Source organism: Diceros bicornis, chromosome 10, assembly GCF_020826845.1.
Source record: "Diceros bicornis minor isolate mBicDic1 chromosome 10, mDicBic1.mat.cur, whole genome shotgun sequence".
NCBI lineage: Eukaryota > Metazoa > Chordata > Mammalia > Perissodactyla > Rhinocerotidae > Diceros > Diceros bicornis.
In genome coordinates, this window is record NC_080749.1 from 22,163,374 (window position 1) to 22,176,592 (window position 13,219).

Here is a 13,219-nt window from a genome sequence, read left to right on the forward strand (position 1 = left end):
GCGCCCGCGGTTCTCGCCCAGGGGAGCGGGCTGAGCCGAGGGTCGGGCGGGGGCACCCGCTAGAGAACGGGGGAGGAGGCGGTGGAGGGGAGGAGGGACAAGGGAGGAGAGGCGGGAGCAGCTGCCGGGGGAGGCGAGGCACAAGGTGGTTCCCCGCGGCCCCGCGCCCCGCGGCTCCCGGGGACGCACCAGGCAGCCAATGGCTGCGCAGAGGTGTACAGCAGATGGCGTCCGACTGCGCCGTTCCTTCCTCCTCCTCCTCCTCCTCCTCTTCCTTCAGTGCTGAGGAGCCAGAGTCGCCGCCGGGTTGCCTGACGCTGGAATGGGTGGTCTCCCGACACACACCACCATCTTTCTTGCGCTCGGGAAGCTCGGGGCTCGGCGGCTCCCGGAGGCTGCGGCGGCGGCTCGGGCGAGGCGGGTGAGTGCGGCCGCGCTGCGCCCGGAGCGGGGGATGCCCGGCCCCTGGCTGGCGCGGGCGAGAGGCGGCAGCTGCCCGGGGCGGGGGGCGCGCCGCGGACACAGACTTTGCTCTTTCTTCCCCGGCAGCCTCCCTCGCCCCTTCTCCGGGCCAGACGCGGAAACTTGCAAACGGAGCTCCTCGGACGCCTCTGGCTTAGGGCAGCAGGAAGGGTGGGCTGCCAGGGGCACAGCGTGCAAAGACCCCCGGGTTGGGCGGGCGGAGATATCCCACGCAGAGACTTGGACACAGATCTCAGGCAACCGGATCGTGCCGTGGGATTGGGGCGGCAGCTCTGTTCCCTCCACTTGCAGCTTGCTTTGGGGGTTACTGATGAAGGGAGCCAGGGGTCTCCCATCCTGCGCGGGGAGCCTCGGAGCCCGGGATCGGAGGGCGGGGAGTTCTGCGAGCTTTGCAAACAGGTTGACCGAGGGTTCTCTTTCGGTAGCGCTGACTGCGAAATCTGCGCGTGGGCGTTAGTGCCCCTGGAGCATAGCTGAGCGAGCCAAGAAGTTTTGCAGCTTCCTCTGATTTATCAGTGGAGTGTCAGGAGGCTGCAGCAACAGTTTGTATTTCCACTGTCCCTGCGGGGGGCGAGGAGCGAGCTGGGGAGAACGGGACTCGCGGGTCTGGCGTGGCCAAGCTGTTTATGAAGAGAAAACTGGGAACAGGGCGTGAAAGGGACAAGGAGGAGGACACGTAATTTCTGAAGTATCACCCATATGCTTCTGTCACCTTTCCTAACACCTCCAGTAGTAGTAAAGTTATTTGAATACGCATATGAAACCTCCGCTTTTTGAAGTCCGCATAGTTGAGTCTTGAAGTTGGAAAGATTTGAGTATGTGTGTTTGGGGAGGGAGGCGTGAAGCTCTCTCACTCTCTTTTTAAATACAAGGGGGAAAACTTTGTTTCCGGGGAAGGACGCATGATCTAATGGTACTTTTTCTGGGAATCATTCTGAGCATCCCTTAAGAGTTATTACAATTCAGTTCCATTTTGTGTGGTCAAGGTGGAGTTTGACTAAGATTATGGTACCTCGGCATGTTCTATGGCACACGCCAGGTTATTTGGTGCTCTGTTCATTGCCAGGGTGGTCTGCTGTTAGGCTGCAGTTTCCCACCTTTAAGTGCATTTGTGCTCCTGTAAATGACACCCTGGCTGGAGGAGTCTTCTTGGTGTTTTTCAGGAGTGCACCTGTGGGTACTCTGTTATTATGGAAATGGTAACCCATGCAGGCAGGGTGTATGCCAATCAGGCTGTGGGGTGTGTGTGTGTGTGTCTGTGTGTGTGCATGTGTGTACGTGTGCATCTGGAGTTTCCTTTTGACAGGCAGTCTTTGGATGTCAAAGTGATACATTTATCTCCCAGGCAGTGTCAGGACAGTCTGGGTTTGTTAGGTAACTGGGAGGCGGTGAACTTCAGGGAAGCCTTTTTGTGCTCTGCACTATGCTATAGCCTTGGTTAAGGCTTCGTGAAAGCCACTTAGGATGTTACTAACCAAATCAACAAGTCCTGTCCAGTGGTGAATAAAAGCTCATGTATTTGTGGGTTGAAAGCTATATAAAGTCCCTGTCTTGAGGCTTCACTTTGATGCACTGCTGTTTTAAAACCTGAATGCAATTAATACCAGGAGCCTTCTTTTGAAACTTAATGTGGCCAGTTCTCTGCTTTCTGTGGGTAGTTGAGCCAGCCTAGTAGATTCCCTGGAATTGGCTTCTGACTATGCCTGGGTGTTGTGTTTTTTTCACCTACCTGCTAGAAGTTGAGGACTGGAAACTCTGCTTCATACAAATTTAGGTGAAAAAGAATTATGAAGATAATTCCCCTGGCCTGTAACAATCTACAGAGATACAACTGTTGACTTCAAAAATGTGGGATAGTCTTGCACATTAGCATAGATAGTTCCAACAGCATTGAACACCTATAAATCATTCAGGGTTCTGAAGATTTGAGATTAATCTATGGTAAGTGCTTAGGGATGTATGGTCCAGGAAAGGACCATCTACTGCTGGTGGACTTGGATAGTCCGTTTTGAGGGTTCATAACAAGTGGGCTTACTTTATATCTACCTTAATATTTAAATCAATACTTGATTTACCTTTACCATGTTTCTTAATCTCCCCACCCCCATTGTTTTTAATCGGAGTTGTTTTTAAAGAGTTGAAGGACTAAGAAACAGAAAGACTGTCAGTTAGGTAGAAAATAGCTGCTGATCATAAAAACAGTGTAAACACAGACTCCATTGTTTGAGGATTGACATTAATAAATTGGCAACTAAAGGTACCTTTCTGTTCTCTGCTGAGTGTGCCTTTTGAGAGAAAGGTAAAGAATTAAAGAAAAATGGTACTGCTAAAATGTACTTTCTCAGAAAGTCTATTAAGGACCTTGCCTACTTGCTTCAGATCCTGCTTCTGAAAGAGTAATTCTTTTACTAATATCTGTGAAAAAAATGTTTGTCCTTAAATAACAGACTGAAAAAGCAGAATAAAAAGATAGGAGCTAAGTTAGTGGAAGAGGAGTGTCCAAACAAAAAAATTTCCGAAGCACGTCAACTCATTTTCATTATATTTCACAAACTGAAGCAGGAATCAAAGAAAAAAAAATCTTACCCAAACTGCAATTTTGCTGTTCTGCACACCTTTATAAAGAATAGGCATTAAAGTAATAACATCGTTTCAGAAGTTTGAATAGAATGATGAAGAATAGTCGACTGGTCCTATTGAGTTAAGAGTCAAAATGACAAATGATACAATATATTAAGTACACGATCAAGACAAATAGATTAAAGGATTCTAAGTAGTGACAATTATACGACTTGGTGGAGAAAAGAACATTAACATTAACAACACAGCCTCAGAGACATTCTACAGACCAAGCATAAAGGATGAGTCTTTGACTACCTAAAGGGTATTACAATATTCAAAACTATTTACATGAGCCACTTAGATATGCTTTTGGATTTTTGAATATGAATTTCACATAAATGCTTTATGTTTTTAAAAGAAGGTATTTTTCCAGTATATAACTGTAAAAGAAGCAGTTGCATTTACTTTAACACTAGGCAGCTTCCTAAATATAACCCAGGTCCTTAATTTAGAGCTGTTAACAGGATTAATATCTAAGTGATAATTAACATGTTAAACCTGTGAAAGTAGAAGGATTTTAAACTCGACTTCTAATTCTAGAAATTTTAGAAATTGTGAGTTCGAGTGGGATTAGTGTTTCAGCAGATGTGAAGTCTATGGCACTCTGCTCCAAGATGATAAACATTTTATTCACCCTTTAAAATTTCTCCATGAATTGGGATTATTTTGTTGATGTTTTTACTAGCGTTTTCATGGGTGGTTATTCATAATAGCTAACAGCAGCTATTGATGAAAGCAAAGCAAAATGGATTAGGTGCAGTTCCCTGTCAGCGTGTATGTGTCTCTTGACTGAAGAGGAACTAGTGATCATAGTCATTGAATTCCTAGGGTTATGCTTTCATTCTGAACGATGTTTGTCCTTAAATGTTTGTCCTTAAATAACAGACTGAAGTGTTGTTTGTTGCCTGCAGTGGGCCAGTTATACAAAATATAGATACTTAGTTATTTTTTCAGTTATAGTCCACCCATGATTTATTAGGGGTATTCTGTAGCTACTAGATCAAGCAATTCATTTGAAAGGGAAAATAGAATATTAGTGAAATCCAATTACTCCATGTCTTTTGGTAGACTTCAGAAACCAGCCCTGGAAATGCTGTAGAATCGAGTTTCACTGCTCTGGGGGTCAGGGTTATTGGACGGTGGAGAGTTCAGTCCAAGCTTAGTTTGTAAGCTGGACGGTTAAGTCATCCAGCACCTATAAGAACTAGTATATTTTAAGAGTTGGTCTGTGCTCTTGTGATGAGTAAAACACAGTACATTTAAAAGCATCACTATTCATACTAGCTTTTGGTCATTAGATATTTTTGCAATTAATAGATTCTAAAAGTACAACTCTTTGCTGTGATGTGGGAATCTGGAGAGTTTTTTGAAGTTAAAAAAAAGAAGTCCTCATATCAGAAAAGATTGGGCATTGATCAGGGCTGGCCTCGTGGCTTAGCCGTTAAGTAGGTGCGCTCCACTACTGGCGGCCGGGGTTCGGATCCCAGGCGCACACTGATGTACCGCTTGTCAGGCCATGCTGAGGCGGTGTCCCACATACAGCAACTAGCAGGATGTGCAACTATAACATACAACTGTCTACCGGGGGAGAAAAAAAGGAGGATTGGCAATAGATGTTAGCTCAGGGCCAGTCTTCCTCAGCAAAAAAAAAAAAAAAGGGTTTAAAAAAAGAAGATTGGGCATTGATCTAGACGTGAGGATTCATAAATCTGTGGAAATGTTGCTGCCATTGTTGGACTTAGGTATTTTGCAGCAAGGGACATGATGCCTGCTTTTGATTTTGCCTCTCTAGGCATATTTTAATTATGAGCCTCTTGTAATTAAATATGCTGCAGCTAAAATCAGAATCCTACGTGACAAATGCACAAATGATTCTACAGTGCCTTGACTGGAGAGAAGCTCTTTGCTGTGTTCCACTTGCCTGAGGGTTGGCTGCTGATCTGTGCCCTGGTGGTGTTAGCGAACAGCTCATTACTTCTGGAAGAATCACCATGTTGAGAAAAGCTCTTGACTTCATGGCAGTTTGGCACCATTGCCTTGGTCTTAGACAGTAGTTTTCTAGTAATGCATATTTTAATTTTGGGTTCTTTCAGGTGGTTGTTTTTAAAAGCATACCATATAGTAAATATAAAAGAAAGATTTTAATTATAATAAGACTAAGGCTTGCAGCAATCGCTTCTTGCAGAGTTTCCTTCTGGGCTCTTCTCTATTGATTTCTGCCTCTCATGCCTATGTTAGACATATTCACGACGATTTGGCCAGTATGCATTGATACAGCCTTGCTGGTTGTGAAAATATTGAAATACTTCTTTTCCAGTAGGTAAACAGGTGCTGTTCTAAGCCCCCTGAAGGTCCCACTACCACCTCAGTGCTATGGTCCACTCCCTTGACACCTCCTAGGTCACCTCTTGTTACAGCCACTAAGAGAGTCACCACTTGATATGGCAGGCAGGCCTTGGGACCTGCTCTCGGGCTGTTGCCAGAGCCCGTTCTAATTGGTTGATGCTTGAGCCCTACCACTTGGTAAATATTTTTAATATCATCCTTTGATATTTTTACTCATAACAAGAATAAATGCAACCATTGGCGTTATCAAGTAGTTGAACTTGAAATCTGTTTAAATTTACATTTTAATTTTTTTATCTGTTTAACATTTATATCTGTTAAAAACACTGCAATATTATTATTTGAATATATTTATATTACCAAAGAGCCCCAAGATACCTAGACCCCTTTTAATTATCAATTCATGTAAAGCCACTCTACCTTCAATTAATTTGTTTTCCACCAAACATAAACTAAGCATACTAAGTCACACTCTTGGTAAGGGGCAGAGCCAAATTTCTAACCCAGGTCTTCTGCTACAACTCTACGTCCTTCTACCCCACAGCTGTCTCAGACAACTTAATTAAAATGTATGTATGTGGGAGTAGTTCAACAAGGCTTTTTTCTTTTGGGGAAAAAGTAATTATTTTTTTCCGTCTCCATTTCTAGTCTTCAGAATTAATTCAATTTATTTCGTATCGACTTCCATTCATTTTTGTGATTAAGTATTGTTAACAGGGCTTAGTTTCACCTGAATTGACCCATTCTATGAACTGAAATATCTTCTGGCCAGTCACAGAGAGGAAAGGGATATCAATGACACTGCACACTCTTTAAGGAAAATTGTTTGGTGCTTTCTTCTCGATCTCTTCTAGCTAAAACTAAATGCAAACACTGCTAGATGGGCCCTGGAAAACACAACTTAAATTATGCTTCTTTTTTGAATAGAAAAAATAATATTCCAGGTCCTACATCAAATTTACTCATGCCAGCCATTAACTTCCTGTTACCTACCTTCTTCTTCTATTGGGCTTGTCTCCTTTAAGTCAATCACAAGATCCCTACTAGTTAAAAAGGCCCTACTAGTTAAAAATGCTGCTTTCTTCACCCCCAGCCCCCAGTTATCCACATTCTACCTATTAGTTAAGACCGAGTTTTAATTATATTTCCACTGAGCTTTCTCTGATTATGCCAATTCACAAAGCCCTCTCTCTGTACGAACAACTCAGGTGGTAAATTCTAATTTTAATGTTTGATTGAATCTATTTTCTTATTAGCATCTACTTGTGGAGTTCTGATAGTAAAGGATTTGAATGAGAAAGGGCACTACTCTCTGCTGAGAATTCTGGAAAATGTTGGAGAGGGTAATGTGATCTAGAGTAGGGGCCTGGGTGACAATAGCCCTTTGAGAATCGCTGAGACAAGGCTTAACAACATCCGGGTAGGCAATAAGAGTGACTAGAATTATTGATTATCTATGACATGCTGCATACCAGGCTAGGTGCATTAGAATCATACTGTCGAATCGTCATAATAATGTTGCAAAGTGGGTTCTATTGTTTAGTCCCATTTTTCATACTAGAAAATGGAGGCTGAGGGACCTTTGGTGCCTGGTGTAAGGCTAATGCAGCTGGTAAACCAAAGAGCAGAGAGACACGTCCCAGTCTGTTGGGCTGCAAGACCCATTTTGCTTCTGATACGCCAGACTGCCCTAGAGCCTGAAGTCTGAGTTAGCAAGTTTAGTCTTAACCTCTGCTGGAATTTCTCGCAAATGCAAGAGCACATGCACGCACACAAATGCCCTCACTCACCTACTGCCAGAGCCTCCACACATGCTGGAGATGACTGACAGGAAGAGTATTGCTGAATCACTTCTACCTGGAGGTAGAAGTATTTGGAAATATGGGGAAAAAATATGTGTTTTGTTTTGGCACAGATCTTATGCATGCAGATTATAATATCTTAGAATTGTAAAGAACTTGAGACATTCGTATGTAGAAGTATGGGCTTCCTGAGGAATCACTGGAAGATTCAGAAAATCCAGACATAGTTAGGAAATCCACTTCGTATTCTTTTTCATTAATGGCTTATTATTGAGACAGAACTGTTCTGCCGAATATGCAAAGCATTAGCTTTTGAAATTAGCACAAAGAACAGAAAGGGGGAAACCAGTCTTCAGATGTGAGTGTGGGTGGACTGGCAGTGGCCTCGGTTACTCCTGTGATTGGGTTGAGCGATCTGGTTAGGTGAGTGCCCTTGCCTGCCCTCTTTCCTCCATCTGCATCCCGACAGGAAAGTATCCTTGGTCAAAGGGGACTTTGCTAAGAAGAGAAGGATGGTTCTTTGATTAAGCATGTATGAGAGAGCACATTTCTGAAGATCTGTTTCTTAAAAGTGTTTTGCTGGGTCTGCATGAGGTCTCTTGACATGAACTTCCGTGGGAATATATAATATCCCCACTTCCAATACCAAAGTCCCTTTCCAATTTCTATAGAAATACAGTATTGGAATAAGACCTGTTTCTCTCTTTGCCTCTGGCACAATCATATATAAAGAAGCTCAGAAGATTCAAAGTTGTAAAGAGAGATTTTTACTTATTCCAAGAATGAACTTTTTCACCTTCAGAGCTATTTAGAAATGCTATAGGCTCTCTCAAGGAAATGTGAGTTTCCCATCTTCGGGGGTATTCAAACCGAGGACAAGCAACTAGATGCCAGGTTTTCTGAAGAGAGGATGTGTGCATTGGATATTAATAATGGATTTATTGAGCATGTACTATGTGCCAGATACCGTTCTATACACATTAGTTTATGAAATCCTCTAAAAAAGCTTGGAGCTGATTGTATTATTATTATTCCCATTTTACAGATGCAGAAATAGTAAGTGACTTGCCCCAAGTAAGAATCTGCACTCAGGCCCTCTGATTCTAGAGCAGCACTCTTCAATAGGAATTGAATGTCAGCTGCAAATACAATTCATATATGCAATCTTAAGTTTTCTAGTAGCCACATTAAAAAAGGAAAGAAAAACATGGAAGTTAAATTTGATAACTTTATTTTATTAACATCGTATATCTGGAATATTGTCATTTCTGCATGCATCAATATGAAGTTATTAATGAGATGTTTAAGGTGTTTGTGGTACTAAGTCTTTGAAATCCAGTCTGTATTTTACACTTACAAGCACATCTTAATACAGACTAGCCATGTTTCAAATGCTCAAGAGCCACACGTGGCTGGTGTCCGCCATATGGGACACGCCTAGGACCCATACTATGAAAATTCCACTCTGCTGGCTGTCTACTGGCTGCTAAGTTTTCTGCCAAGGTGTACACCATCAGTCTTTGTGTATGTAAGGCCATTCATCTATTTATTAATTTCGCCCTTAAATAATAGCATGAATAATATCTAAAAAAAAAAAAAACTTAAAACACTTCCATGACTTTTTTCAGGAACACATTTACTTTTAAAAATTGTAAGATAGGAAGATTTCTCTGCATCTTATCTGTTAAAAAGTGAATTTCACATGGCTTTTGTTTGTGAAGATGGAGCGAATCTGGATTGCTTCCACTTTCCAACTATTCATACACATTATGAAATCACCTCGCCCTTCTGCTTTCCAGGGTAAATAATCCCACTTTCTTTTGTCATTTATTTTTTTTTTTGTTTTCATTGGTTTGCTAGTATGTATGTGTAGCCTGTACATATGAAATGGGCATCGCCTAGGATCTGCTTGTCTCTAGTACGAATGAGAAGGGAAAAGATAACCTTTAACTAAGATTGAACTTAACCAATTTTTCTCGTTTACACTTGATGCGTTATTTCTCAGTCCTCTTTTACTATATCCTTATTATGATTATTGCAGTCAGAAATGACATGCGGACCACTGAAGTGATATTTTTGATCAAATTGTAGTAATTTTTTGGTAGGTTTGATTCATTTCCTGGGAGGTAGCATTCTTCTCAGTAATAGGAAGGGCCTTTCTCAAGTTGAATTTCTGATAGTAACCACCCTTCTGGGCTGTGGCACGCTTCAATTGAAAAAGCAGAATGTGACCTGCCTTTCATTGCTGGAACATATAAAAAAAGTCCTGTGTTTCCTTTGTAAGTGCAACCTCTATTCAGCTATATATGATCGTGTGAAACATTTTAATAATTCCAAGTCTCTTTGTGGGGGGTGGGGGGAATATTACATGGATAGCTTAAGTCTGACTTCAGTTGCTTATTAAAAGAAAAATATTAAGAACACAGCTTCAGTTGGAAAGAAAGAAAAATTCTAAACTTCATAGGAAGGAATTTACTTAGACTCTAAGGATATGTCATCTAATATTATGTACATGAATATTAGATATTTCATTTGGATTATAGAGTTGGTGGAATTAAAACATGATACTTGTGGACATAATATATCCCCAGTGCAGCCCATCTTTCAGGTTGTTTTAGTAACTAAGCAGTTTTCACACAGCAAGACAAACCAATGGAAAGCGCAAGGTGCATTTGTTTGTAAGCTATATGAATAAGACTATTTATTGAGCACCTGCTGTGTTCATGGCACAGAGCGAATAAAAGCAAGTGTAGGATACCAGCCCCAATTTCCAGGAATTTTTAGTCTAACTGGGAAGATGTGCCATGCATATTCTCTGTCCTCGGCAAAGCCAAATCACCTTATTTATATACTTCTAGCTCTGTTACTAAGTATGAGCTACATAAAAGCAGAGAATGCATCTTACTCATATTTGGATCTTCAGCACCTTGCAGAGAATAACTGCAATTAGTATGTGTTGGATTAAGTAAAATTGGTGCATTAACTGTATTTATACACGTGAATTAAAATATAGCTGTAATACCCTATTTATAATGGGACCATCTATATAAAAATTTTGTTTTAAATAATGAAAATGAATAAAGTGCTACTCCTCTGGCTGGATCTGCTCTGCTGACTCCAGTTGGTGACTTCTGACAGCTGAGCTGCAGTTGAAAAAGATAGTGTTAACCCAAAGGAAGTGCGGGCCTCTTTTCTCAGCATACCAGAGTCATATCAGGATTTAATCTCAGTCACAGACTCTTTCAGAATACCAAAAAAAAAAAAAAGATCATTTTGTTCTGAGGATGAAGAACCTTGATATTCAATCATGCTAAGTAATCCTTGGACATATGCATGTGAGAGGTGGGGAGTAGCGTGGGATAAACAATATGCCTGCATGGGGCTTCCAATGATTGTTGAAGAATATAGTGCTAAACAATACCAGTATGACACTTACTATTTGTGAGCAAAAGGCATCACCCAAAAATTAGCAAGGCTATATAACCTAGAGAAGTGGAGCACCCTTTGAATGTCCCATCAAGTTCGTAGAATGTACTGCATTGTTAATTTGGCTATTTGAGCCAGTTACAGAAAAGTTGATGTAAACAGTGAGGGCATCAGATAATCAGGAAGACATTTCTTTAGCATTTTACATGCAAGGACTTCAATACACTTTGATAGATTAAAATAGTTCTTCCCAGCCTACTGGTTTCCTCAAGGAAAATATTAGCCAATAGAAACACTGTGTTTTCATGATATACAATGCACTATGCTTGGCCCAGTGGGGTGTACAGAGATACCCAAGAATTGGCCATCCCCTTAAGGAATTTTCATGGAGTTCATCTGGAGGTAGGAGAAAAAAAAAGTATGCTTCAAAGATAAAAATTGCATCTGTGGGGTTTTATAGATTAGTAGATACAGCATGGGAAGGAAGAAATTGGGCTTTCCAATTTCTTCCTTCCCATGCTTTCTGTCAACCTATTTGTTTTTCTTATAGTTTTCCTGGCAGTATTTTTGATTCTGGGTTGTATATGCTAGTCCTTAAGACTGATTATTTATATTATCTTTAATATAAAATCTTATATAGTGTTTTGAAGTCCATGGCTTAAGAAACTTCTTCAAGATTCATTAAAAACAACAATAAACTCCCCTGCAGCCTGGCAATGTGGGCAGAATAGCTTATCCCTGGTTTACTGGTCTGCATAGAACTTGATCGCATTCTCAAACTCTGTGTTTTGGAAACTTGTGATGCTCACAGTCTAAATAAAGTGAGACCCAAATCTTTATAATCTAAGGTAAACAGTTTTGTCCTGGCATGTGTCATTGTGTGGCGGGGAAATATATACAGGGACAGAATTATCCGTTGATTTGGCAACAAGATTGGCAAGCATAGATGTTTAGTAAATACCTACAAGATAAAAGCGTCTGAAATAGCAAAGTAGTCAATCAGCCCCAAGAACTGAAAGCTAAGAGCTGCTCAAAATAGTGTGAAATCATTTATGTTGTAAAGGCTTAGGAAGTGAACATAGGATGATGGAAATTTGGTAGGGTGCATGCATGAGCACACCCACACCCACACACCAAAGAAAATATACATACATTTGAATGATAGGAAAGTGATAGGAAATCCAAGATGTGAAATGACAGGAAAAGAGGAAAGAGGAGGCAAACAATGCAACTGAAAGGGGAAAAGCCTTCTCAGCTGTTGGAACCAGATGTGTTTGGAAATACCATTCTGTTGAAACCCACAGAGGAGATGATGAGAAGGGAGTAGAGGAAAAGCGCTGGGAAAAAAGCATACTGCTCCAGAGATTGAGCCAGTTGCAAAGGTGGGAGAAATCTATATAATCCAGTCAAATGATGCATTTTCTTGGATTTGGAGAAACTTTATGAACAAGAGCAAAAACAAATGGGAGAGAAATGAAGCAGTGGATGATATAGTGAAATTTAATGTTATGTATAACATACTATCAGAAGTTCATATGTAGTATATGCAAACCCAGGTCTTTCCAATTTAAAACAATGAATCTACTCTTGACTCCCTTTCCAGTTACCTCCTCATCTCTTGCCTTCCTTTCCAATTCTACCTTCTGAAATGAGTAGAATTTGCTCACTGTCTCCACTGTGCATTCACTCTTCAAATCACCCAGCCTGAATTCTGCCCTCACTGCTCCAACTGAAAATAGTTCTTGCCAAAGTTATGAATTGCTTCCCAGTTGTCAAATACAATGGACACTTTCCAGTCTCTTTTTATTGTGATGATTAAAAGAAGAGTCTTAGTATATTAGAGAAGCCAAGAATGCACTGACAAAGTTCCCATAATCCTACCATTTTGATTCTCTGTTTTAAAGCTGCCAAAATAACTACTGAAGATTTAGACAAGCAAAATGGGTAATTTTGGACTAAATGTAACCTGGAAAAGATTGAAATGTATGACACTTTGCCAAAAAGAATGGCTCCAAAATAAAGTTGAAATTGGAATAACAGCCTCTGGATATTGAGCAAGACATGAGTAAGTAAAAGGAAATTTAATTAGGATTTATTAGTAGAAAATATAACAATCATCTCTGAAAGATACCCTGTTAAATCCACAGGGGACGAAGGGGAAATGTACACAGACATGTTCCTCATCCCAGAAGAATATGAATCCTAAAGAAGTTAAAAGGGGCAAAGTTTTAAGGAATGCATAAAGATGAACATGCATAAAGATGAGATGCCCTTATAAGCACCAAACTTATTGATCCAGAGTGTAGAGACAATGAAGGGTAGGCTTGTAGAGTATTCTGGTTGATAGCATTACCATTGAAATCATCTTTCAAAGAAAACCTCAGTCCCCTATCTAATAATTGCTGATGGGTAGAGTTTCCCAACTAAATTCTTAGATACCTGTTTACAGACTCTACGTTTATTCCATATTTACCTTTTCTTCATTTTTTTAATTTGTTCAGAAACTGTCACTTTAAGAAAATTCAAGAGATAGGAGAGAC

General features: G+C 40.7%; 1 protein-coding gene across 1 annotated transcript in view; it reads left to right on the plus strand.

The window, feature by feature from the left end:
* The first annotated feature begins 297 nt into the window (after window positions 1–297).
* Window positions 298–13,219, plus strand: part of THSD7B (thrombospondin type 1 domain containing 7B) — an 808,101-nt gene continuing 795,179 nt past the window's right edge. The window contains exon 1 of the mRNA XM_058548890.1: window positions 298–421. The gene's annotated coding sequence lies outside the window, so the exon portion shown is untranslated. The remainder of the gene's footprint in view (window positions 422–13,219) is intronic.